Source organism: Macaca fascicularis, chromosome 12 (assembly GCF_037993035.2).
Source record: "Macaca fascicularis isolate 582-1 chromosome 12, T2T-MFA8v1.1".
Lineage (NCBI taxonomy): Eukaryota > Metazoa > Chordata > Mammalia > Primates > Cercopithecidae > Macaca > Macaca fascicularis.
The window spans coordinates 55,052,784-55,075,600 of record NC_088386.1 but is presented as its reverse complement, the minus strand read 5'-3'; the positions used below and the strand labels follow the sequence as shown (position 1 = coordinate 55,075,600).

The 22,817-nt window shown below is 38.2% G+C and overlaps 1 protein-coding gene and 1 long non-coding RNA gene across 49 annotated transcripts in view; one reads left to right on the top strand and one right to left on the bottom strand.

Moving 5' to 3' along the window:
* Positions 1–22,817, top strand: part of BAZ2B (bromodomain adjacent to zinc finger domain 2B) — a 412,036-nt gene that overhangs the window by 83,022 nt on the left and 306,197 nt on the right. For 44 of the 48 annotated variants that reach the window (XR_012421150.1, XR_012421149.1, XM_074009246.1 and 41 more), the window contains one exon: positions 12,653–13,012. The gene's annotated coding sequence lies outside the window, so the exon portion shown is untranslated. Of the gene's footprint in view, positions 1–12,652; positions 13,013–13,694; positions 13,860–22,817 lie in introns of those variants that run through there. The other 4 variants (XM_074009231.1, XM_074009235.1, XM_074009232.1 and 1 more) reach the window with 1 other exon arrangement.
* On the bottom strand, positions 10,385–13,948 carry LOC102141588 (uncharacterized). Its single transcript, XR_001483910.4, has 2 exons — positions 13,800–13,948; positions 10,385–13,506 (listed from the first exon to the last, which is right to left on the bottom strand). It is a non-coding gene; the product is annotated as an uncharacterized lncRNA (long non-coding RNA).

Sequence of the window (22,817 nt, the reverse complement as noted above, 5' to 3'; positions counted from 1 at the left end):
ATGTGTGGTGTTATTTCTCAGGTCTCTGTTCTGTTCCATTGGTTTATATATCTGTTTTGGTACCAGTACTGTGCTGTTTTGGTTACTGTAGCCTTGTAGTACAGTTTGAAGTCAGGTAGCATGATGCCTCCAGCTTTGTTCTTTTTGCCTGGGTTGTCTTGGCCATGCGGGCTCTTTTTTGGTTCCATATGAAATTTAAAGTAGTTTTTTCTAATTCTGTGAAGAAAGTCACTGGTAGCTTGATGGGGATGGCATTGAATCTATAAATTACTTTGGGCAGTATGGCCATTTTCACAATATTGACTCTTCCTATCCATGAGCATGGAATGTTTTTCCATTTGTTTGTATCGCCTCTTATTTCCTTGAGCAGTGGTTTGTAGTTCTCCTTGAAGCGGTCCTTCACATCCCTTGTTAGTTGGATTCCTAGGTATTGTATTCTCTTTGTAGCAATTGTGAATGAGAGTTCACTCATGATTTGGCTCTCTGTCTGTTATTGGAGTATAGGAATGCTTGTGATTTTTGCGCATTGATTTTGTATCCTGAGACTTTGCTAAAGTTGCTTATCAGCTTAAGGAGATTTTAGGCTGAGAAGATGAGGTTTTCTAAATATACAATCATGTCATCTGCAAACAGAGACAATTTGACTTCCTCTTTTCCTATTTGAATACCCTTTATTTCTTTCTCTTGCCTGATTGCCCTGGCCAGAACTTCCAGTACTATGTTATAGGAGTGGTGAGAGGGGGCATCCTTGTCTTGTGCTAATTTTCAAAGGGAATGCTGCCAAATTTTGCCCATTTAGTATGATATTCATTGTGGGTTTGTCTTAAATAGCTCTTACTATTTTGAGATATGTTTCATTAACAACGTAGTTCATTGAGAGTTTTTAGCATGTAGGAGTTTTGCATTTTATCAAAGGCTTTTTCTGCATCTGTTGAGATGATCATGTTGTTTTTGTCATTGGTTCTGTTTATGTGATGGATTACGTTTATTGATTTGCATATGTTAAACCAGCCTTGGATCCCAGGGTTGAATCTGACTTGGTCGTGGTGGATAAACTTTTTGATGTGCTGCTGGATTTGGTTTGCCAGTTTTTTATTGAGGATTTTCACATTGATGTTCATCAAGGATATTGGCCTGAAATTTTCTGTTTTTGTTGTGTGTCTGCCAGGTTTTGGTATCAGGACGATGCAGGCCTCATAAAAAGAGGGAGGATTCCCTCTTTTTCTGTTCTTTGGAATAGTTTCAAAAGGAATGGTACCAGTTCCTCTTTGTACCTCTGGTAGAATTCAGCTGTGAATCCATCTGGTCCTGGACTTTTTTTGTGTGGTAGGCTATTAATTACTGCCTCAATGTCAAAACTTGTTATTGGTCTATTCAGGGATTCAACTTCTTCCTTGTTTAGACTTGGGAGGGTATATGTGTCTGTGAAATTATCCATTTCTTCTAGATTTTCTAGTTTATTTGCATAGAGGTGTTTATAGTGTGATCTGATGGTAGTTTGTATTTCTACGGGATCCGTGGTGACATCCATTTTATCATTTTTTATTGTGTCTATTTGATTCTTGTCTCTTTTCTTCTTTATTAGTCTGGCAAGTGGTCTATTTTTGATCTTTTCAAAAAACCAACTCCTGGATTCACTGATTTTTTGAAGGGTTTTTCATGTCTCTATCTCCTGTGGTTCTGTTCTGGTCTTAATTATTTCTTATCTTCTGCTAGCTTTTGAATTTGTTTCCTCTTGCTTCTCTAGTTCTTTTAATTGTGATGTTAGAGTGTCAATTTTAGATCTTTCCTCCTTTCTCTTGTGGGCATTTGGTGCTATAAATTTCCCTCCACACTGCTTTAAATGCGTCCCAGAGATTCTGGTATGTTGTGTCTTTGTTCTCATTAGTTTCAAAGAATATCTTTATTTCTGCCTTAATTTTGTTATTTACCCAGTAGTCATTCAGGAGCAGGTTGTTCAGTCATTCAGGAGCAGGTTGTTCAATGTGCCCACAGCCGCCCCTTCCCCCAGGTGCTGTGTCCCAGGGACACAGTTGTGTGGTTTTGAGTGAGTTTCTTAATCATGAATTCTCATTTGATTGCACCGTGGTCAGAGAGTGTTTGTTATTATTTCCATTCTTTTGTATTTGCTGAGGAGTGTTTTACTTCTTATGTGGTCAATTTTAGAATAAGTGTGACATGGTGCTGAGAAGAATGTATATTCTGTTGATTTGGGGTGGAGAGTTATGTAGATGTTTATTAGATCCGCTCGGCCCAGAGCTGAGTTCAAGTCCTGAATATTCTTAATTATCTGTCTTGTTGATCTATCTAATATTGACAGTGGGGTGTTAAAGTCTCCCACTATTATTGTGTGGGAGTCTAAGTCTCTTTGTAGGTCTCTAAGGACTTGCTTTATGAATCTGGGTGCTCCTGTATTGGGTGTATATATATTTAGGATAGTTAGCTCCTCTTGTTGTATTGATCCCTTTACTATTATGTAATGGCCTTCTTTGTCTCTTTTGATCTTTGTTGGTTTAAAGTCTGTTTTCTCAGAGAGTAGAATTGCAACCACTTGCTTTTTTTGCTTTCCATTTGCTTGGTAAATATTCCTCCATCCCTTTATTTTTGAGTATGTGTGTCTTTGCATGTGAGATGGGTCTCCTGAATACAGCACACCAATGGGTGTTGACTCTACCCATTTTGCCAGTCTGTGTCTTTTAATTGGGGTATTTAGCCTGTTTACATTTAAGGTTTGTATTACATGTAAATTTGAGCCTGTCATTATGATGCTATCTGGTTATTTTGCCTGTTAGTTGATGCAGTTTCTTCATAGTGTCAAAGGCCTTTACAATTTGGCATGTTTTTGCAGTGGCTGGTAGCGGTTATTCCTTTCCATGTTTAGTGCTTCCTTCAGGAGCTCTTGTAAGGCAGGCCTGGTGGTAACAAAATCTCTCAGCATTTGCTTGTCTGTAAAAGATTTATTTCTCCTTCGCTTATGAAGCTCAGTTTGGCGGGATATGAAATTCTGGGTAGAAAATTCTTTTCTTTAAGAATGTTGAGGCCGGGCGCAGTGGCTCAAGCCTGTAATCCCAGCACTTTGGGAGGCCAAGGCGGGTGGATCACGAGGTCAGGAGATCGAGACTATCCTGGCTAACATGGTGAAACCCCGTCTCTACTAAAAATACAAAAAACTAGCCAGGCATGGTGGCGGGCGCCTGTAGTCTCAGCTACTTGGGAGGCTGAGGCGGGAGAATGGCGTGAACCCGGGAGGCGGAGCTTGCAGTGAGCCGAGATCACGCCACTGCACTCCAGCCTGGGAGACACAGTGAGACTCCGTCTCAAAAAACAAAAAAGAATGTTGAATATTGGCCCCTACTCTCTTCTGGCTTGTAGGGTTTCTGCAGAGAGATCCACTCTTAGTCTGATGGGCTTCTCTTTGTGAGTAACCCGACCTTTCTCTCTGGCTGCCCTTAACATTTTTTCCTTCATTTCAACCTTGGTGAATCTGACGATTATGTGTCTTGGGGTTGTTCTTCTCAAGGAGTATCTTTGGGTTGTGCTCTGTATTTCCTGAATTTGAATGTTGGCCTGTCTTGCTAGGTTCGGGAAGTTCTCCTGGATAATATCCTGGGGAGTGGTTTCCAACTTGGTTCTATTCTCTCTGTCATTTTCAGGCACACCAGTCAAATGTAGGTTTGGTCTTTTCACATAGTCCCATATTTCTTGGAGGCTTTGTTAATTCCTTTTCATTCTTTTTTCTCTAATCTTGTCTTCTCGCTTTATTTTATTAAGTTGCTATTCAATCTCTGATGTCCTTTCTTCCGCTTGACCAATTCAGCTATTGATACTTGTGTATGCTTCACGACATTCTCGTGCTGTGTTTTTCATTTCCATCAGATCATTTACGTTCTTCTCTAAACTGGTTATTCTAGTTAGCAGTTCCTGTAACCTTTTTTCAAGATTCTTAGCTTCCTTGCATTGGGTTAGAACATGCTCCTTTAGCTTGGAGGAGTTTGTTATTACCCACCTTCTGAAGCGTACTTCTGTCAGTTAGTCAAACTCATTCTCCATCCAGTTTTGTTCCCTTGCTGGCGAGGAGTTGTGGTCCTTTGGAGGAGAAGAGGCATTCTGTTTTCGGAATTTTTAGCCTTTTTGGGCTGGTTTCTACCCATCTTCATGGATTTATCTACCTTTGGTGCTTCATGTTGGTGACCTTTGGATGGGGTCTCTGAGTGGATGTCCTTTTTATTCATGTTGATGCTATTCCTTTCTGTTTGTTAGTTTTCCTTCTAACAGTCAGGCCCCTCTGCTGGAGTTTGCTGGAGATCCACACCAGACCCTGTTTGCCTGGGTCTCACCAGCGGAGGCTGCAAACAGCAAAGATTGCTGCCTGTTCCTTCCTCTGGAAGCTTCGTCCCAGAGGGGCACCTTCCAGATGCCAGCCAGACCTCTCCTATTTGAGGTGTCTGTCAGCCCCTACTGGGAGGTGTCTCCCCATCAGGAGGCACAGGGGTCAGGGACCCGCTTGAGGAGGCAGTCTGACCCTTAGCAGAGCTCAAACGCTGTGCTGGGATATCCGCTGCTGAGGCAGGGACGTTTACTTCTGAAGCTGTGCCCACAGCCGCCCCTGCCCCCGGGTGCTGTGTCCCAGGGAGTTGGGGGTTATATCTATAAGACCCTGACTGGGGCTGCTGCCTTTTTTTCAGAGATGCCTTGCCCAGCGAGGAGAAATCTAGAGAGGCAGTCTGGCCACAGAGGCCTTGCTGAGCTGTGGTGGGCTCCACCCAGTTCAAACCTCCCAGCAACTTTGTTTACACTGTGAGGGTAAAAGCACCCACTCAAGTCTCATCAATGGTGGACGCCCCTCACCCCACCAAGCTCAAGTGTCCCAGGTTGACTTCAGACTGCTGTGCTGGCAGCGAGAATTTCAAGCCATTGGATCTTAGCTTGCTGGGCTCCGCCTCACGCCTTTTTAAAAATTGCATAGTACTCCACTGTGTGAATGTACCATAATTAATTCAACTATTTCATTATGACACATAATTTGGATTATTTCCAGGTTTTTGCTGTAACAGTGCTTCAATGAATAACTTCCCGTATATATACCTATTTTCATATTTTTGTCAGTGTTGGTCAGATTCTTAGAAGTGAAATTTGCTAGCAAAAATAAAATAAACACGTATGTAACTTTGTTACATACTGCCAAATTCTCCCTTGCTGGGGTTTTTCCATTTTGTACTCCAAAAAGAAGAAAAAAAAAAAAGAAACAAAAAACTGCCCCTTTTTTTCTGCAGGAGCCTCACTCACTAACAGCTTGTTTTGTAAAACTTGGACTTTTGGGCATCTGAAGGATGAGAAATAGTATCTCAGTAATTCTTTTTTTTTTTTTTTGAGACGGAGTTTTGCTCTTGTTGCCCAGGCTGGAGTGCAATGGCACGATCTTGGCTCACTGCAACCTCCACCTCCCAGGTTCAAGCGAATTTCCTGCCTCAGCCTCCTTAGTAGCTGGGATTACAGGCATGTGCCACCATGCCTGGTTAATTTTGTATTTTTAGTAGAGAGAGGGTTTCTCCATGTTAGTCAGGCTGGTCTCGAACTCCCGACCTCAGGTGATCCGCCCGCCTCGGCCTCCCAAAGTGCTGGGATTACAGGCATGAGCCACCATGCCCGGCATCTCAGTAATTCTTAATGTGCATTTCTCTTACTATAAGCAAGGTTACGAATGTTTTCATTTAAGGGGAATTTGTTCCCCTTAAATGCCCTTGGGCATTTCTTTTGTGTGTATGTCTTTTTTTTTTTTTCTGAGACAGGGTCTTGCATGTTGCCCAGGCTGTAATGCAGTGGTTAATTATAGTGCACTACAACTTCAGACACCTAGGCTCAAGTGATCTTTTTAAGTTAACCTCCCAAGTACCTGCAACTACAGGTGTATGCCACTGCACCCAGCTCACTCTCTCGTGCATGTTCTTGCTCTTTCTCTCTTTCTCTCTTCTTTCCTTTTCCTTCCTCCTTTCCTCTCTTCTTCCTTCCTTCATCTTTTTCTTTCCCTTTCCCTCCCTTTCCTTCCCTCTCCCCTCTCCCTCCCCTCTTCCTTCCGTTCTCTTCCCTTCCCTCTTCCTTTCTTTTCTTTCCTCTTTCTTCCTTTCTTTCCTTTCCTCCTTCTCTTCCTTTCTTTCTTCTTTTTTTTTTTTTTTTTGAGACAGGATCTCACTCTATCACCCTAGCTGGAGTCCAGTGGTTTGATCATGGCCTGCTGCAGCCTGGACCTCCCAGGCTTCGAATAGCTGGGAAGATGGACACACCACCATGCCCCACTACTTTTTGTATTTTTTGTAGAGACAGTCTCACCGTGTTGGCTAGGCTGGTCTTCAATTATCTGCCTGCCTCAACCTCTCAAAGTGCTGGCATTGCAGGCATGAGCCACTGTACCCGGCCCCATTTCTTTTTCTCTAAAATGGCTGCTTATCTCTCTAGTCATTTTGCTATCAGGTTGTTAGCCTTTTTCTTCTCTGTTTCTAGGCAGGCTTTACATATAAGGTTATTCAACTGTCTCATATAAGTTGCAAGTATTTCTTTACAGTTTGTCATTTGTCTTTATAGTTTGCTTGTAGTGTTTTGGTTTTGGTTATAGAAAAGCTATTTTATGTAGTAAGATTTACCAATATTTCCCTTTATTGCATCTGGTTTTGACCATTGCTGGGAAAGTTTTCTTTACTCTCTAATTATTGGGGAATCCTCCCACAATTTTTTCTAGTATTTGTATAGGTTCAATTCTTCATGTTCAAATATCTGATCTTTTTCAGTTTTATTTTTGGAACAGATCCAAGTTTATCCTTTTCCTTATGAATACCCAGTTATTTGAACACCACTTTGTTTTTAGACAGTGCTCACTCTGTTGCCCAGGCTGGAGTGCAGTGACACAATCATGATTTACTTCAGTCTTGACCTCTTGGACTCAAGTGATCCTTCTGCCTTGGCCTCCTTGGTAGCTGGGACTACAGGCATGCACTACCATGCTTAATTTTTTTTTTTTTTTGAGATGGAGTTTTGCTTTTGTTGCCCAGGTTGGAGTGCAATGGCATGATCTCGGGTCACTGCAACCTCCTCCTCCCGGGTTCAAGCAGTTCTCCTGCCTCAGCCTTCCATGTAGCTGGGATTACAGGCATGTGCCACCACGCCTGGCTAATTTTGTAATGTTTGATAGAGATGGGGTTTCTCCATGTTAGTCAGGCTGGTCTCAACTCCTGACCTCAGGTGATCCGCCTGCCTTGGCCTCCCAAAGTGCTGGGATTACAGGTGTGAGCCACCGTGCCCAGCACCTAGCTAATTTTAATTTTTTTTGTAGAGACAGGATCTAGTTATGTTGCCCAGGCTGGTCCTGACCTCAAACAGTCCTCCCACCTTGGCCTCCCAAAGTGCTGGGATTACAGGTGTGAGCCACCGTGCCCAGCACCTAGCTAATTTTAATTTTTTTTGTAGAGACAGGATCTAGTTATGTTGCCCAGGCTGGTCCTGACCTCAAACAGTCCTCCCACCTTGGCCTCCCAAAGTGCTGGGATTACAGGCATGAGCTACCATGCGTGGCCTTGAACACCAATTATCAAAAACTCCATCTCTTCCTCACTGTTTTGAGATACAGCTTTTATCTATACTAAATTTCCATATGTACTTGGGTCAATTTCTCATTTTTCTATTATGTTTTATTGTTTTTTTATGCATGTGCCAGTGTTAACTATTAAGTTTTAAAGGTTTTATAATGCTTTAGTATCTGTTATGATTGTCCCCTCCACCCCCGGCAAAGCTCTCTTTTTCAAGATTTCCTGTGTTTTTCTTGTTTCTTTTTCCAACTGAATTTCATAACAAATTTATGCTTACAGCCGTGTTCTTAATCAGGGATGTTTATCAGAAGCACCTTTAGAGTTAAAGAGGAAAAGAAATACTTGACCCCCACCCAGACATAGTGAATTCTGGACGTTAGGGACATTTAAATTCACATAGTGAATTCTGGACACTGGGGACAATTCTAGATATTTAAAACAATCTCTACAGTTGATTCTGATAATCCTATTTTTAAAAGAGGCCTATAAAGCATCATAGCCAGGTTTTAATTCCAGACTACTTTATGATTTGTTTTCCCTTATGTATTCTGGCCCATAGCTAATGACTCCACCATCTACTGTAAGCCAGAAATTTCTCTAGTCCTCTTTCACTCCTTCCTCTTCCTTAATTCTATTTTCAGTTAGTCACCAAACTGAAATTTTACCTCAGAAATATCTGGCTGTAAATCTCCAACGCCACTGTCTCTTACCATCATTCTTATGGACTGTTAAGCAATCCCTTCATGCTGCAGTCTATCATTTGCACTGCCTATACAGTTATTGTTCCCTCAAAACAAGGTTCATCATACCACTCCTTTGCTAGCCTTTGTTGGCTCTTAGGATAAATTCAACCACTTTACCATGGTACTTAGGCCTTTTACTCTCAGGTCCCAGCCTTCATCTTGGTCATGACATCCCTATCATCCCTTTATCTCTATCCTTCCCCATACTGAATATTCCCGCATACAGAATTTCTCACTAGTGGATAGACACCAGATCTAGTATCTCTGCATATTTACACTTATTGTTTCTTTCATTTAGAAGACCACCTCCCACCCTGAACTTCTTTGCCTGGTAAGCTCTCAGTATATAAGATGCAATTCAAATGGCATCTCTTTGATAAAGCCTTTTCTAGTCTCCCAGTGAGAATTAGTTGCCTTATCCTCTTTATTCTCACAAAATTTTATTATTTGTATCTTTATAATGTGATTTATATGAGTCTCTAATCTCCCAGGAATTTCACACTTTCCACATCAACCAAAATGTGAGCTTTTCATGTTTTTCCAGCCTCTAGCATAGCACGTAGCATATAGCAAGCACTCAAATGTTTGTTCAATGAATGAAAACAAATAAAGCTTCATTAGTCTGTAGTGACTGAAACAGAAACAAGATATAACAGTGGCCAGCTTGTTATACTGTTGAGATCTCTCGTTTGTTTTTCTTTGTAGTCAGCCTTCTTAGACTTCATTCTCTGTACATGGCAATTCCTTACTCTTTGAGAAACCATCTACAATACCCACAGTAGTAAATTAGATAGCCATCCAACTCTCTCTCTATATCTACCTATTTAAGAAGTTCTGTCTTTGTCCTAAAAACAGATGCTGCTTTATAGAAGAAAGTGCAACAATTTAGTCCATATTGGTGGCATAATTAGTCTGTGGGATGGGTAAATAGATATAGAATTTCAGAGTTAATTATTCACTAAAATTGGAAAAGATCTGCTTGATCATTAAATTCTTTCACAATTATGTACATGATGCAGTACTAATATAGATGATGATCTTGGGTAGAAGACTAAGTGTTGTTGGGAGTTAAGTTATTTTATAACTATAGCAATTATTTTATCTGAAGTTTTCGCCCTCAACTGTATGATTATGTTATAATCTCTGAAAAGATCAAGTATGATAACATGAAAAAAGGGAAGGAATCATATTTTTAAAATAATTTAAGCACAATTTCTTAGTAAGAAGGTATCAAATACTTGGAGTAATTCAGTTAAAAATTTCTAGGACATCATTTCTTTTTTAAGAAGAATCAGTTTAAAAGTACAGATTAAATTGAATAGTATATCTGAATTACCAAATAATATTAAGTAATTTTAAACATATATTTTAATATAAAATTAAAGTTTTTATTGAGTTTTACTGAAATAGAGAAATATTTATGAATTTGAGATATCTGTCAGTCGTTTACCAACTATTTTGTTAATTACTGATTTCCACATAACTTCATCATTGAGAATGTCACAGATATTTCCTGAAGTATATAACGAGCCCTTCATAATAAAAATGTTTTAAAATGTTTTTAAAAGACATTAAAATCAAGGTTTTCACTGTCACCCCTTTTCTCCTTTTTTCCAACCTTTTGATAAGATTATTTTGTTATAAGTTACTTCCTTGTACAATCAAGTAAAAGACAACTCTGCGTTGTATGTGGCTCCAGCTTGAAACTGCATATACATATTCTTATAAAAATTTTTGAATTATGATTCTAAAATTACTCAGGGGAATGATTTGAGTTTTTATATAGTAATCACTTTCATTACATATATTCTGTTTTTTCTGTTTAGACATATTTCCACAATTTAAATTAATGAATTTTATTACTTAAAATTTTTTTTTTCACAGCTTTCTTTTCTAAAATCCAGGCAATATAAATTACATATCCTTATGAAACCACTGTTTGGGAAACCAGTGTGGCATCTGCAATGCCAATTTTCAAAATATTATTGTCACCAAAAATTGAACCATGCTTTGCAGTATATTGTTTGAAGTATTTAAGTAAAGGATGTATTCTTAATTATTCAAGTTACAATGTGCCACTTAACTTTATTTCAAGCAAAGTATATTTTGGGAGAATTCTTTATGAAAATCAAGATAACTTGAATCTAGCACATTTTCCTTATCTTTTCAAAATTAAATATTTTCAACAGTAATGCTAATGATTAGGTAAAGTGTCAGTAATAGATTGTTAAAATATTAATATTCAATACTTTACACATAGAAATATCACTGAATTCCATTTTTTAGTTACACATACTTAAAAATATTATTTATTTAATGACCACCATTATAGAACAATGCATTAACTTTTTTGTATGTGACTTGGGATAGAAGTCTTAGATACTAAGTGCATTCATACTTATATTTTAATCTATATTTTTCTTCTGGAACATTATTAGTAAATTTTGAGATTATAGAACTGTTGACCCAGTCACACATGTACAGAGCTTGGCCTCCGAGTTAATTAAATATGAGTTAATAATATATTATAAGGAAATTATTGTCCTTATTACAGTTATTAGGTAGTTACTCAAATTATAGCTTGAAAGGAATGCAGAGCATGGAAAACTCAGGATTAAATTATGCATTTGAACCTTAGGCCAGTTTTTACTGTAGAGACAGTTTGCTGCTTAAAGAGAAATTGTATGTCATTGAAATTAAATGCTTTTCTGGGGATGGAAGATTCCACTTTTTAATGAAATTACTGAGTGTGGTGTAGTGAAATGATTAAAATCTGTATTCCGGGAATGTGGCAGGGAAAAAAAATCAATAAGTGCTAGCACAGCTTTGCTGCTCAATGTGAATCCTGAGAATGAAATAAACTACTACAAAAATAATAATTAAAAACATATCAGCACATTAATTTATTTAGCATCAGTCTCCTGAGACATCATCTTCACTAATTTTTAGCATACATTTTACTATGTAATGAGCAGCCTTCTTTTCAGATATCCCTATTAGACAGGCAGTATTTCTGCCCTTCCCCCAGAGCTCCTGCATTGCAATCATTGTACTTGCACTTATTATGTTACAAATGACCGAGGTAAGGCTGACATTCTCAGTGCATGCAAAAAGACCTAGTCTGCCAAGCTTTTTTTTTTCCTAATGAAGCAGCTTTGTGAAATCTCCCCATGTGTTAATACTAATGAAGATCCTCCAGCACAATTAAAATCACAGCCAGTGGCTGAAGAGGAAACATAAAACAATAGCATCTTTTAAGATACATCTATCCACAAATGTATAAAATATACATAGATGATCAAATTATTCTCCGATAGCTTAATTTTTACTTACTCTTCATCCTGAAAATTAAATTAGGCAATATTTAGTTATATGAACTTTGAGAGTTTCTTGTGTTCTGGAGGGAAAAAACGGTACCTCAGCGAACTTATAAAAAAAAAAAAAGTATCTTCTTGGCTAATAAAGTGTTATCAAGATTAAGGCTTTCAAAAAAAATTGTTTTTTTTTAGGAATCTATAGGATGGGGTGCGGGAGGGAATGGGGCACCCATTACTACCAATAACTAAAGATTATTGTATCTTTAGTTTAACTTGATTGGTTGCAGGATTTGGGAGTTGGGGTTGGGGGAGTGGAAGGGTAAAAACAGAGTTGGAAGAGATTCTGGGGATAGACACATAGCATATGACTGCGTGTGTAGTTTAAAGGAGCAAAGGGCTACCAGTCTTACTCATAACTTGATTTTTAAAAAGTGTTCAGTGCCTACAATTTGCTATGCTTTTTTCTAACCTCTCAGAAACTGGAAAAAAAGCTATCGAGATTAACTTTTACAGTGTGTGCATGTAACTATTTTAACGTCTTTTATTTAAATTTTATTTTAACTTAGTGCGTAAACATCACAGCCAGTTTAACTTGTTCGTAGAAAGGCAGCAGAATTTTACCCCGGGACCATCTTGCATCCTGCTTTTTGAGTTTTAACATCCGCGAAATCTCGGCATATTAATTTATTTGGTTTGTAGAATTCTGAGTTTAGGAACAAAAAAAAGTTTAGGTGGAGATGGTAGTTGACCTATGCTCCCTACTCTGTAGCTTTTGTTTTTAAAAAACTAAGTTTTAAGTCCCATTTTCTGTCCTGTCTTCTTTAAAAGCAAAACAAAACATTTTAAGTTGCTTAACTTTTTCCTGGGACAAGGAACGGTGCAAACTCAAAGCTACAGTATTCTTGGAAAGAAGCAGCAACCCCCTCCCTTAGCTCCTTTAGGAGCTGATAGGTCATTTATTATTGGAACTGAAATGGTATAAACAATTCTCTCTCTTTTTTTCCCTTGTTAACAGCAACTTTCATTGTTAGAGAGAGGAGAGAGAGAGAAGCCTTGTTGGTTGACGTCACTTGGTTCATGAAGCCTTCGCCTAGAAGTGAAGCTGCTGAACAAACCTTGAGAAGAATCATCTCCTGCTTCAATCTGCTGCTGGATAGGAACTAATCAGAGAGAGAGAGGCGGAAGACGGAGAAGGAGGGAGTCGAGGGCTTTCCCGATCACAAATCTCACCTCCACTACAACTCTCTTTCTACTTTTCTTGCAGAAATAATAATAGAAATAAGGAGGTGGTGGGGTTTCCAAAAATCTTAACCTTCAACCATCTGGGGAAAAGGCAAAAATCCCATCTACCGCAACTCTCAGTTCGAAAGTAAAGGTGAGTTTAAAATCCTCGGGCGTGAGGGGTGCGGGTGAGGATGTAAATTCCCAGTGTTACAAAGCTGGTGGAAACAGCAGCGGAGAAACTGCGCTCGGGCAAGCGGGGGACTCCGGAGTTGCTGCGTGGAGGCGCTCGCCCCGCCGCCCTCTCGCCCTCCGCCGCTGTTTACCCTCGCCGGTCGGTGCGGCTCTTTGTTGTGGTGGCCGGAAGGCTGGGGTGGTTCTCGGGGTCCCGAGTGGAGTTTGGGGGAGGAGGCCGCGGAGATGTGCCGTCCTGGGTGGGAGGTGGGGGGTGCGGCATCAGGAGAACGTAAACTTTATTCCTAGAAGCCGGTGCGGGACTTCGCTGGAGTAGGGCCGCGGGGTGTGCTCCCGGCCGGGCAGGCGCTGCCGCCGCGAGTCCGCCGCCTTTGTGCCGGCCGCCTTGGCTTCGCGTCTCCTTCCTCTTCCCCTTCGGCTTCCAGCGCTCCGTCGCGGCCAACAGTTTTGCTTCTTAAAAAACCACCTCTGTCAGCGTTGCGATGGCCGTTCCTACCCCGGAATATCCGCTGCTCCCCCACTCCCTGCCGGGGTAGTTTCTGGATCACCCCCCACCCCCGTCCGCCTCCTGCTGCCCTTTTTTGCCTCCGCCCCCTCTTCCCTCTCGGACTGATTAGCTGCGTCTGCCACCCCCACTCCCCGGCTCGGGCCTCTAGCTCTCCCGTGTGTAGCTGGAGGCTCTGAGTTTACTGAAGATGAGCGGGGGTGGGGGTGGGGCAGGTGGGATTGGGAAAAGATCTGGATACCTGGGAAGGTCTATGTCAGGACGCAGAAGGTTTGAGGAGCATTGCTTCTCATACAGTAAGGTCTGTGCCTTGGTCTCATCTTTTAGCAGTTCTTACCCGGGAACGACCGCCAGCTCCCAACTCCTCTGCTTCCCTCTTTTAATCTTCTCGTTACCCCTCCCCCCCGCCCCCGTTCTCTTTCGCGGCTCCCTCCCCTTTAAGTAGTTTCACGAACCCCAGAATTGGGATTTGGGAAGGGGAAGGAAGTGTTTGAAGAGTCAGAGCTGGGTCTGTTGTTTGGGAGATGTTCTCTTCTTTTCTTTCTCCCTCTGTATTTATCTTTTGTCTGTTGCTTCCTTATAAAGAGGGAAGCAGCTGCAGTCCTTGGCCGAGTTGTTGAAATTTATCCCTTTGTGTATATTACAATATCCTCCATTTTTTTCCCTGCCCTCTAAACAACAAGCGTTTCGCCATCTTGGGCAATTTTATTCCCAAGTCTCTTTTTTATTTTTGAGGAAAGGAAAGAAGCATTAGGAAGTGTGTCTGGATAAGGCTCAAAGTTTAGGGAATGTTCCGGGGGCCCAGTGACGTCATGTAAACTTTATGGAGAAATTTTCCCAAGAGTACATTTTTTGCTTAATTTTTCTCCTGTTGTATAGGATTGTGTAACTTACAGGTTACTGATAAGTTGTGTGGCTTATATTTGTGTTTTGCTCTCAAAATGAGTATACGAAGTCTGCGTATTGTATGTTTTGGTAACAGGTGGAAGATTTTGTGCAAAAAATGGTAAACTTTTGTGCGTCGTTTGTTATTTACCTAGTTTTTGTGTATTTTTTTCAATTTAAAGGTTTCAACTGTTACCTGTAGTCAGTATATCCCTTTCTTATTTGTTCTACTCTCCCCTATGGATTTTTTGAAAATTAGCTTGGTTAATATTTATGTATGGTTATTTTAGATTATCTGGCTCCCCGTTTATAATAAAATGATGTGAGGGTTTTTTTTTCTATTATTTAGATTTTGAAGAGAAATGACTATGGAAAATACCTTAAGATAATGGATACTTTTAAAATTTAGTAGCAGATACTAAGTCAAACAATTGAGTATTTAAGAGGCAGAATTGATTTTAAAAGATATAATCGCTAGCTATAAACTCTTTGTCAGCCATTATGAACAGATAAACAATAAAAACTAGCACTGTTTTAATTTGCTTGTCTAACATAGTTTTTCGCCTCACAAAAGTTGGTTTGGTCACATGACCAAACTTAATGATACACTGACTAGTATATAAATAAGAGGCACTGTAAATTGAATGGGAAAGTGGAATTCTGTCTCCTGTAGTCATTTTCAGTCAGCATATTTACGTCTCTTCTAACAAGGACATGAAACTGTCTGTATTTAATTTGCATTCTCTTTGTCTTCTGGGTTGAGGGAAAAACACTGACTACAATTAACTTAAAAAAAGCTAATAGAAACAATTCTGAATACATTGAAAAGATTTGTCTAACACACAAAAATTTATGTTCTATATGGTATGTTTTTATTTCTGTAGCAGTCTTCTTTGGTGTTATTTATCCAGGAATTTGCTTCATGTAATATGCTATATAGAAAGTTGAATGTCTGCCATTTATGTGAATTGTAGGTAGGTGAAAAATGTTTAAATAGTTAAAAGCACATAGAACAGATGGTTCTAAATTATACATGCAACAAAGGACTAGAAGATTTGGCAGATTATAAATGGCAAGCAACAGAGGATAAGCAGTTTAAGAAAATGGTAGTTAAGTACATTTGATGTCTCACACCTATTGTAAACACTGTACATATTATTGTCACTGTGCTGCATAATCAATAATTTGGACAACATTAAGACACTTGTATGGTTCAGATAGAAAAAAGTAATTTTTACAAGTATTTGAAACGTGGTTGAATTTAAAATTATTTTAAACCTATGATGATGATGAAGTTTTTTTTTTTTAGGAAATCAAATTGTATGCTTTAAAAATAAAAAGTTATTTATGAGAACTTAATATTGTGTTCTTACAATGATTGGAGAGAAATAGGAATGGGTACATATTTTAAAATCCAGATAATAGTAGCTTCACTGTTCTCACATATTAAATTAGTGCCGAACTGTAGTACCATGTACTCTTGCAAACACTAATGAAAAAACACTTCTAAACTCTTCAGTCTTGAAAGTGCATTTATTGGAATACTGCTGGCATCATTTATGAAATACTTATTAAGTGAAGAAAGGATATATTTTAGTTTTAATTTTTGAGTTTTGTACGTAACAGTATGATACTGATTTTACTTGAATATAGTTTATTTTGAATTTTTAGAATAGATGGATTCTTACGCAGTTTTTTCTTTCTAGAAGAGTCTCTGAGTAATTATATTTAGCATTTTCAAAAAATTTCGAATAGCTTAAAGTATTCAACTTCGTAGAAATTTGTTTTTATTTTTTATAAGCCATTCATTTAAAATGCACATAAGACTGTAATGGAAACCTTAGAATTTTAATTCTGTTGCCCTTTCTCCCATTTCTTTGTTTGCATGTTTATTATAGAACTGCAGTGTAAAGGAGCAGATGTTTTGCCAAACATCCTGATGTGTTGCTTTTTCTTATGGGAGTGCATAACTGTTCCTTCTGATGCATCAACTTGACAGCTGGTTGATTTCATGGAGCTGCTAAGAAGCCATTAGTGGTGTCATTGAATTGAAACAGAACAGTCACTCCCAGCTTGAACTGCAATTGTTAATGTCTTTGTTGCTACTTTTGTGTTACTATACAAGATGTAGGATATCACAGTTGCATGAAAGTTCAGGATTTCTGTCTTATCTCCTTGAATTAGTGAAAGTATATTTTGGAACTTGATTACTTTTAGGTTTAAAGGTTTCTCAGAGAAGGGATTTTAAGTTATAGTTTCTGAGTAGAACTACCAAAAGAAGAAATATGATAGAGCACAAAGTAATATGGTGATTTTGACCCTTAAGAGGAATTATGCCATCAAGTTTTAGTGATTATTAATATATTTGATTTCCTGGGGGATAAATTAAGTTACCTAGTTAGGTATTTTAAGAGTTTTTTTGGTTACATAAAATTAAGTATTTTGTACCATGAAGTTTTAAAAATACTGCTGCCCTGTTTAATAAATGTTAATCCATTTGGCCGTTTCTTTAAACTTTTGTTGTAGGAGGTAATCAGAAAAGAAAAGAAATAATTATTGGGGAAAGAGGCAGTTTTGTATTTAATTTTTCTTTATAATGAGGCTAGAATGTTATTTAAAAATTCATACAAACTATGATCTAAAATAATTTACTGTAGACATTCAATGATTTTTAAAAATTGAAATTATGTTTTATTGTTATAACTTTTATTGGTAGTTTCAGCTATCATACTAAAATGTGTGATACTAAATATGTGATACTAAAATGGTGTGATACTAAATATGTGATACTAAAATGGTGTCATCCCATTGGTGCCTACACATATTCTACTTTTTCTAATTATTTGCATGGTGTTTTTTGGTGGTAGAGGAAATGGGAGGGAGAAAAGAGGAAGAATGAAAAGTGATAATCCCAACACAGAAAAACACATTTAAAAAAAATACATGTAAATAAGATTTAAGGATGTAATATAGTTTATTTATTACTATGTTAAGAGAATTTTTCTAGTCCCAGTATTTATTGACTTTTAATTTGTAGGTCTTTAGGTGTATTAGGCATTTAAATAATTCTTCAAAGAGCATAACATTTGTAACACTTAAAATAGTTTGCCATTACAAAAATAAAATATGAAATTGATTAGAATATATAATTTGCTCAAAACTTTCTCTACAATATAAATTTTTAACACTTTTAATATGCCACTGATTCCAGAATTATGATTTCCTGAAATCATGAGTTTATAGAGACACTTTCCTTTTAAATAGGTTGTACATTACTGTGACTAAAGCTAAGATTTATATTCAGGCATTATGCTTTCTCAACCCTTTTTTTTTGTTTGTTCGTTTGTTTGTTTGTTTGTTTGTTTTTGAGACGGAGTCTCGCTCTGTCACCCAGGCTGGAGTGCAGTGGCCGGATCTCAGCTCACTGCAAGCTCCGCCTCCCGGGTTTACGCCATTCTCCGGCCTCACCCTCCCGAGTAGCTGGGACTACAGGCGCCCGCCACCTCGCCCGGCTAGTTTTTTGTATTTCTTAATAGAGACGGGGTTTCACCGTGTTAGCCAGGATGGTCTCGATCTCCTGACCTCGTGATCCGCCCGTCTCGGCCTCCCAAAGTGCTGGGATTACAGGCTTGAGCCACCGCGCCCGGCCTCAACCCTTTTTATATAGTAGCCATACAACTCCTTAAAAAGAAAATAATTCTATTACCTTTGACTATGACTCAATATTTAAGAAATGTATTTACTCATAACATATTTTTGTTGAGGTAGATATTCATATAAATCAAATTATGGTACATTGAATTGTGTATGAAATGTGAAAAATTTTTTTAAAGTACTCCTGGTGCTTAGTTTATTTTTAGAGATAATATAGTCTTAATTGTACTACACATAAACATCCTGTAGTTTAAGGAGAAATTTTCAGGCATCAGATTTCTTAAAGGAAGGTAATTCTCAATAGAAAGGTCATTTTAAAAGTTAAAACTTCGATTTACAGGTTTTTCTGTTGACCGTAGTAAGTATGAAATTATGGGTAATAAATATATTTAATTCATTTTCAACTGCATATTGAGTTATAAAATATTGGCCACATCTTTATTGAAAACAGGAAAAGTAAATGAATATATATGACTTTTAAATGTTTTGAGTGCTATTTGATTTGTGGCAGTCATGATAGAGTTTGAAATGTAAAATATTTAAAAGTATGGATATTTACAAGTTAAATATTGAGTTTTTAACATTAATAGGGTTTTATAAGAGTATGAGGTGAAAATGTAGTTTTTATTCCACATAAAGTTTTACTATATAAGGTAAGAGTATTTCAATTTGTTTTAAAAGGTAAAGTTAATTTTTAAAAATAGTTTTTATAATTTATAAAATTCAACTTGTACTTTGGCTTTTGAATGCGTTTCATTCAAATAAAAATGATTGCATATTGGGGATAATAATAATGACGGCAACATAGATATGAACCTTTACTAATTTTGTGTTGTGCACATGTGTGCATGGCATATAAGAAAAAGGAGCATTTGGTTTGAAGATAAATCTATTCTTGCATTGGTACTTCAGCTATGTGTAGACATAATTGTGTGTTTTTTCCTGTTTTCTCCTCTTAACACTTTTCCACAAACATGCACTCATTAATCAAAGATGGTGCACTCCTGCTGAGGGCAGAGAGGTTCATCAAATTGGCAGTCAGTTTGGTGTAAAGAACGGTGTACTGAAGCTCTTAACTCGCTAGGACATAAATAAATCTAAGGTCTTTGTACGCAAACCCTAGAGGTTAATACTGTATAATTCAATGTCCTGTCTTTGTTTTTATGATTGATGTTTTTAAATATTTCAAGCTTGGTGAAAGTCTTCTAGTAGGTCAGGTCTGACAATCTGATTGGCTGTAGTAAGAAAGCATTAGGTTGTCAGAAGGACTTTGAGTATGCTGCAGAGATTTTGATTTTTTTTTCCTACGAGATCATTGTCATATTGCCTGAGCTGTTATAGGATTGTACCAATGATTGACATTCCCTGCTGTGATAATGGACCTAGTGCATGAAATGCCAATAGTTTGGTCCTATTTGTTCAGAAGCTTACTGCTATTTGTATCCTTAACAGAGCTAACATGTAGAACAAGCAAAACTACTGGGATTTCTCTGTAGAAATAGTGCTGGGATTTGGCTTTAACATGAATTGGTTGCATATTCATAATTTAAGAACAGCTGGTTACAGCAAGCACATAGTCATTTGCAAGCTATTATAAACCATTCCACTCACATGGAGCCTGTGCTTGGTGATTTTTTTTTTTTTTTTTTATTGATCTACCTGCATTTAAAATCTGGTCACTGCTGCTACAGAAGCTCTTCATTTTAGCTGTGTTTGCAACACAGAACAGGTTCAATTTTAAATATTTAATTTAAACTTAATGCTGAATAAAATGAAGAAGCATTGCAGGAAACAAGTGTAAAAGGTCATGTCTTACCTGTCATATAGTTAATCTTGGACAGAACCGAACAAACAAACCTAGATTTTACAACTATTGTAATTTTTGGAATATGTGTTTTATTATTTTGTCCATAGATCAATAACAGGATTATCCTTGATTTGAAAATATTGCTAATAATATTTTAATAATTATACATAGTTTTGGGAAACAACATTAACAGTAGATTGTGATTAATTAGTCTAAAACAATGTCATCTAATATGTAGAAAAGTAGTAGTATAATACTTTTAGCTTATGAGTGGTGGTGTAAAGCAAGATAGAAGGGAAAATTGACAGGACTTTATAATTGGATTAGAATAATGCTAATCCTAAAACTGTAGAGTTACTCTAGTTTTTTAGAAGGAATCTAATAAGGAGTCTCTTTTGCATTTTGAGTCACTTTTGGAATATTAAGCGCAGGTAGGCTCTTACAGTATTTAGATGGTATTGGTAAGTTAGGACAGCTATAATAGTTTCCTGCATGTTGTCAGTAATAACTGTAAGGGAAGAGGAGAACACCTTTACATCTCAAGCTTTCAGTGAGAAGGGTGGGAGGAGAAAATGTTAAATGCTATTTCAGCTCTCCTTTTAGGAATCACAGGGAGCTGTGTTGATTTGTGTGTGTTAAAATAAGTGAATACCTGAGTGATTTATAATGATGCGTTTCCACACATGGTGTTAGGCTCACATGTGCATGTATGTGTTTGTCCCCACACTAGATGATAAAGTAGCTCTCAGCACTTCAAGGTTGAGTTCCAGTCCTAAGAGTGCATTTTACTCTTTCTTGGCTTCACAAATGGCTGGATAGGTTCGTAATATAACAGAATATATGGCCAAATTTAATCTAGCTGATAGTAGGCTGTACTTTTTTAAAAAACAATAAATCCAAAGGTTATTAAAGGATGATGCATTATATTTTAGTTTTGAGTTGCATAGGATCATAACTGTAATTAGTTAACTTCCCATTATTTGAGATTACATCAGGTGTTTTGTAAATTATTTTATGTCCTCTTCTCTCCCTTTTGACTATTGTCCTTTCATTTATTTCTCTGTTCTTTAGCATCTCATCACAGAATAAAGGAAAGAAAATTCAAACAAATCTGGTTTTCCCTGCCTTCCCCACTTCTTGATAAAGAGGAGTTCTTAGTTTTTGACTAAAATGGAGGTTTAGGATTTTATTTGTCTGCCTTTTCTGGTTCTCATTACATAAATAATTATATTTAGAAAAGAAGAAGTGTGAGTTAATAGACTGAATTTTTATTTTTACTTTTTTTTTTTTTTCGGAGACAGGGTCTCACTCTGTTGCCCAGGCTGGAGTGCAGTGGCACGATTCCAGTTTACCTCAACCTCCTGAGCTCAAGTGATCTCCACTGCCTTAGTCCCCCAAGTAGCTGGGACTGCAGGCTTATGCCACCTTGCCTGGCTAATTTTTGTATTTTTGTAGAGATGGGGTTCTAGCACGTTTCCCAGGCTACTCTTGAACTCGTGGACTCAAACGATCTGCCCACCTTGGCCTCTCAAAGTGCTGAGATTACAGGCATGAGCCACCACGCCTGGCCTGACTGAATTTTTCTATACTGTGTTAGTAACCCAGCAAAACAAAAAATTTAGTCATTGTTTGAAAAAGTGAAATGACTCAGTGACACCCACCAGAGGAGAATTGCACATATTTGATATACTTGTATTCTAGTATTAATAATAGGAAAAGGAGGAGGCATCTACCTTCATTCTTCAAGCTTTTATTGAATGCTCTCTCCAAGCATGCTCTGGAAGAGCTATGGATAACAATTTATGAAAGTACATAATAGGAGAGAGATGGCTTCTCGTTGGATTAATTAGAAAAGGCCCTTTGGTTTAGGTAGCATTGAACTAGATCAAGAACAATTAAATTTTGAATATTCACAGATCAGGAAGAAAAGATCCAAGAAAAGAAGGACTGCATAAGCCCATTATAGAACAAATGTAGAGCTAGAGCTCTATATTAGAGCCAGTCTATTTGACATCTGGGATGGTTCTGCCTTTTCAAGGTCACCCCAACCCATCCATGCCTCTTCCACTAGAAGGAAAAGAAAATGTCATGGGATCCTTCCTTTCCTCCATTGCTTTCAAAATTGACTGCTTGGCTTTTTCTGGAGAAGATGGGTCAATCAGTTTCAAATCCTCCATTTCAATGATAGGCTTCTTTGTGGAGGCCGGGTTAAAACTGACAAAACCGCCCTTTCTGATCAGAGGTATTTAAATCTTCTGTTTTGAGATTAACCAGAATCCCTCCCTTCTCCTTGGTTCTTTTCCTATGCTTTTGTGAATAGTTTTTCTGGAAACCTAATGCATGATCACCCCTGCTAAGAACATTGAGTAGGCCGGGCGTGGTGGCTCACAGCACTTTCGGAGGCCGAGGCGGGCAGATCGCAAGGTCAGGAGATCAAGACCATCATGGCTAATATGGTGAAACCCCGTCTCTACTAAAAATATAAAAAAGAATTAGCGGGGCGCAGCGGTGGGCGTCTGTAGTCCTAGCTACTCAGGAGGCTGAGGCAGGAGAATGGTGTGAACCCAGGACGTGGAGCTTGCAGTGAGCAGAGATTGCGCCACTGCTCTCCAGCCTGGGCGACAGATCAAGACTCCACCTCAAAAAAAAAAAAAAAAAAAAAAAACATTGAGTGGAGAACAGAGGGTGATATATGTGTATCCCTTTTCTCCATGATGATGGCTATGGCTCAAAAAAACACTTTACTTCTTTTAGTTCCTTTGGATGAATGCAGAAGACAAGCAGACTGCTGGACTGCTAGTAACGGGCGTATCTGTAAAGACAAAAAGGAGGGCCAGGCGCGGTGGCTCATGCCTGTAATCCCAGCACTTTGGGAGACCGAGACAGGCAGATCATTTGAGGCCAGGAGTTTGA